General features: G+C 35.7%; 1 protein-coding gene across 1 annotated transcript in view; it reads right to left on the reverse strand.

Annotated features, from left to right (window-relative positions):
• The window catches only part of LOC125045047, a 170,224-nt gene extending 166,640 nt beyond the window's left edge, over positions 1-3,584 (reverse strand). The window contains exon 1 of the mRNA XM_047642092.1: positions 3,540-3,584. The gene's annotated coding sequence lies outside the window, so the exon portion shown is untranslated. The remainder of the gene's footprint in view (positions 1-3,539) is intronic.
• Between the last annotated feature and the right edge of the window lie 1,416 nt (positions 3,585-5,000).

Below are 5,000 nucleotides of genomic sequence, written 5' to 3' on the forward strand. Positions count from 1 at the left end.
CCTCATTCCCCTTCTCTCTCTCCCTCCCTCTTTCCCCTTTCCCCTCTCCCTCCCTCTTTCCCCTTCTCCCTCTCCCTCCCTCTTTCCCCTTCTCCCTCTCCCTCCCTCATACCCCTTCTCCCTCTCCCTCCCTCATACCCCTTCTCCCTCTCCCTCCCTCATACCCCTTTCCCTCTCCCTCCCTCATCCCCCTTTCCCTCTCCCTCCCTCATACCCCTTCTCCCTCTCCCTACTTCTTTCCCCTCTCCCTCCCTCTTTCCCCTCTCCCTCCCTCTTTCCCCTTTCCCTCTCCCTCCCTCATTCCCCTTCTCCCTCTCCCTCCCTCTTTCCCCTCTCCCTCCCTCGTCCCGCACTTTGAGCTCCCTCACCCCAGCTATCAGGGAGTTTAAAATTCCCGATAAGTTAAGAAGACCCGTGGTGGCCCAAACGCGCTCTTCTGTGATCTCAGCAGCCGGGATTTAGAAATATCAGAGCGCGCGGATCTTGATCAATTTAGAAGACAGTTAGTATTTAATCGTAATAACGGGCTTGGAACAAAATAGCCGCGCCTGAGATAATGGTTTCATAGTCCATGCGTGATACTGGTTTTAATTGGCTATACTCTGGGGTTCTAAATCAATACCGGTGGTTATATCAGCACAGGAAACCTTAATTGTTGTGTATAACTTTATGCGTACTTCTACTGCTACTAACAATAATTGTTGTAATAGTAACCGTAATGATAATGACAGTGATAATGATTGTGACGACATCAATAACCATAATGATGATGATACTAATTACGATGATATTATTCAAAATAATAATAATGATAATAGTAATAATAATATTATTATTATTATTATACTCATAAAAATAATAATAACAAGAACAATTTTAATCATCAAGATAGACTTTTACCAATAATGATAAAAACAAAAGTAAAAATAATCATCATGACAGACTACTGACATTAATAATAATAATGATAACATGGAATATATATATATATATATATATAGTATATACATATATATTATATACATACATACACTTATCATATATACATACATACATGTGTGTATATGTATATATATATGTATGTATGTATGTATGTATGTATGTATGTATGTATGTATGTATGTATGTATGTATGTATGTATGTATGTATGTATGTATGTATGTATGTAGTGTGTGTGTGTGTGTATTATATATATATATATATATATATATATATATATATACATGTGTATTTTAACACACATTGTATTATATATATAAATATACACATATATATAATGTATATATATATATACACACACGCACACACACACACACACACACACACACACACACACACACACACACACATATATATATATATATAAATATATATATATATATATATATATATATATATAATGCACACATATGTATATATATACATGTATATGTATATGTATATGTAAATGTATAATGTTTATGTATATGTATATACATTTATGCATGGATGTGTGTATATAATAAATATATTTTGTATATATATATAACACAAATATAAATATAAACATATAGATACATATACATACATTCACACACACACACACATACACACACATATATGTGTGTGTGTGTGTGTGTGTGTGTGTGTGTGTGTGTGTGTGTGTGTGTGTGTGTGTGTGTGTGTGTGTGTGTGTGTGTGTGTGTGCGAGTCTATGCGAGTGCGTGTGTCTATTTACATTTACACACGTTATTCCCTCCCCACGTCTTTCACAACAGTAGAAATCCCATTTACTGGCACGGCGAAACTATTTTGACCAAGGAGCAAGTCTCAGAGATTAATCCCTGTAGTTTATCTTCATGATTACTTAATTTCTGACTACTCTTTACAAGCAACAAGTATACAGTGATTGAGCGTTATCATCTGTTGTTTCTAAGTGCATTAGAACGCCTTGTTACAAGTTAAAAACAAAGGACTCTGGTGCTAATGCTTGTTTTGACATATTGGCTATGAATATTAGTGCCTACACATACATACTAGTATATGTGCGTTTGCGTAGTGGATGCGTATATTTGTTTATGTATGTGCGTGTTCGTCTTTGAGTGTGTTTACTTATGTGCGATTTATATTGATTTCTAGAGTCCTGTTCACAGCTGTTATGGCTCAGTATCATTTGTAACAATTTGGTGTAATTCGGTTTCACTGAAAAATGCTGAGTCACTCTCTTAAGAGTAATTTATCGTTTCTTGTAAATACTATTTATATAAACGCCGGAAGCATGTTGACGTAATATTTACTGTGGCTACAGATCACGTTGATATGATGTCGCTTTTCTTAAACTGTCAAAATATTTATATGTCTGTTATTTTCTCTATTTATCAATCTAATCGTTCTATCCACCATCTACGCATGAATATACTTAATCTTATTAATAATGTATTTAATTTTACTTTATTATTCATAACTTTATTATAACTGAAAAGGCCACTTCATTATCACTGAGAAACCCATACACATACTTTTTTTTTTTTCTTTTACATTTTATTATCAAAAAAAGGGTAAGCGCATGTACAAAAAAAACGAAGGAAATATTGATCCCTCCCACTTCTTGCAATGTGAAATGACAGATCACTCTCCAGTCAAATTTTTTTTAATGATTTTGGTCCAATTCGATATATCTTGCGAAATCTCTGTGTGTGATCTTGCCGTATCATTGCCGATGTTATTGTCAACAAAATCATAAATAAATATTACAGCAACGATCACTTTCAATGACGTACTTATTTATAGCTATGATCACTCGTCTCTATCGGGTGATCGTATTTTCTGTGTATATATGTATGTGTGTGTATATATGTACGTGTATGTGTGTGTATGTACGTGTGTGTGTGTGTGTGTGTGTGTGTGTGTGTGTGTGTGTGTGTGTGTGTGTGTGTGTGTGTGTGTGTGTGTGTGTGTGTGTGTGTGTGTGTGTTTAAGTAAGCCGAACAACTGTAAATTTGAAACTATATATCTAATATTAGCGACTACATTTTGCATTGCATACCATACATTACTAAAGCAATTTCAATTCACAAGTCTGACACATTCTCCTCGTGCCTTAGAATTCGGTCAGGCGAGACTGGTCTGTAACTTTCCTTAAATCCAACAATTTTACCATATGCTGACGGCTGACATAAAAATCAAACTCCTGGTTCGTCTCTTTGCTTTTTATGGTAAGTATTAGTTCATATGTAGCTATGTGTTTTGTCTCATTTTCTAAAAGTTACAAACCCTTGGGAATAAAGAGCTCATTTTCTTAAAGTTTAAAACCCTTGGGAATAAAGAGAACAGTTACACATTCCTCACTTGCAAACCCTATCGACCGAATTTTCACAACCGAGTTTTGCCGATTTTTCGATTTTTCCTCCCAAGAAACTTCACTTTTCTGACATTATTCCGACGCTCGCTTTTCACATGAGCGTAAAGTGATATCAAAATCCCCCGTTGCAGAGCCGCACAGACACCGCTGCAGCCCCCACACACCACCTCTGCACCGAAAGCAACGCGGACCACTCACTACAGACAGACCGGCGACCGCAAGATACTCTCGCGTGAACACCACAAGCCAGACTGACGAACACGCGCCTTCGAGACCCGAGACACGCGCACAAATTGGTCACCTGAAGAGGCTGCATTGCTTTTCCTTTTTTTTTTTTTTTTTACGAGTTTCCTATTACTTTCGTTCAGCATTTCGTTAGAGGGGGGAACTCATACCGGGGTTTTAGAGCGTGTTTCAGTTTGCTTCGGATGCTGTGCCGTATGTGAAACCGGCGTTCGTCCAAAAGGGAAAACATTAAGGCGAAGAAAACGAGAGTGATTACTCTACCTGCCGTTGTACGATAATTCTGATATTTTCGGTCGACCTTACACTTTCTTATTTCTATTATTCTTTCAACGTTGTCTGAGCCTATAGTGGGGCTATTTGAATGCGAAACCACAAACGGCATCTTGCAAGTACTTTCTTATAGGAATATAAAGTAGGAGATTCTGCTGAAAATAACCATGCCTTGTAATTATTTACGTAATCATTTTTGCAGTTCACAGATATACTAATATATTTATATTAAGTTCACAGAAATACAAATGTTCATAAAAAGATTATCCAATATGATAATGATATCCTGTACATACACTAGTAAATTTCGGTATATAATGTAAAAGTCACATTTAGCAGCGTGCGCCAGATGTATACTGGCCATGTTTTAACCTATATATCTATTTAAAAAAGAAGAAAAAAACTGAAGTCAGTTATGTTCAAAAGATGTTTTACAGGATAATTGAATACAAGTTGCAATTTACTCTAAATTAGTTTATTCAGGGTCTTAATGAGGCCATCTTTACCGGTGAGAACGCATGTTGCAATTACTAAATCAGGAACTCGTTGCGGTGTATATTTCTGGGGTGATTTTAGTCTGTCGGGTTTGTGTGAGTAACATTAATCTTGCGTTTAGGAGAGTGATGATTATAACTGTCAAAACAGCACATCAACCGTATGTAGGGAGCGTGGCAACTGGGCGACTTGATAATAGTGAATATTACTTGTTACCGAACTGTTATAAAATGCGACCGAGGTGTCTTTTGAATCGTTAATTTAAAAAAGCTTTTTTTCAGACGTTGTTGATCACTTTAGTATGGATAAGTACGCATTTCAGTTCGATTTATACGTTAGAACAGATAGAAAGGAAATGCGATTTAATAAGAAAAGCAACAAGTGTAAAATATGAAAGGAAACCAGAAGCTTAAAAGAAAATTAGCACCACATATCTCGTCTCTCGCAACACTCATAACGTTAAATAAACTACATTAATAAGATTTACATTGCTAAAGCGAGATCTAATGCAATTGTAAATAGTATTTTTTTTTTTTTTATACACTCACAATGTGTAACTGTTTAAGAATGACGGACTTTAGGATAGTAATAGTATATAAAAAGAAAATGAATTTAAATATTACTTTGCATACCTTAACCTTATACTTA

This window comes from Penaeus chinensis, chromosome 36 (genome assembly GCF_019202785.1).
Source record: "Penaeus chinensis breed Huanghai No. 1 chromosome 36, ASM1920278v2, whole genome shotgun sequence".
NCBI lineage: Eukaryota > Metazoa > Arthropoda > Malacostraca > Decapoda > Penaeidae > Penaeus > Penaeus chinensis.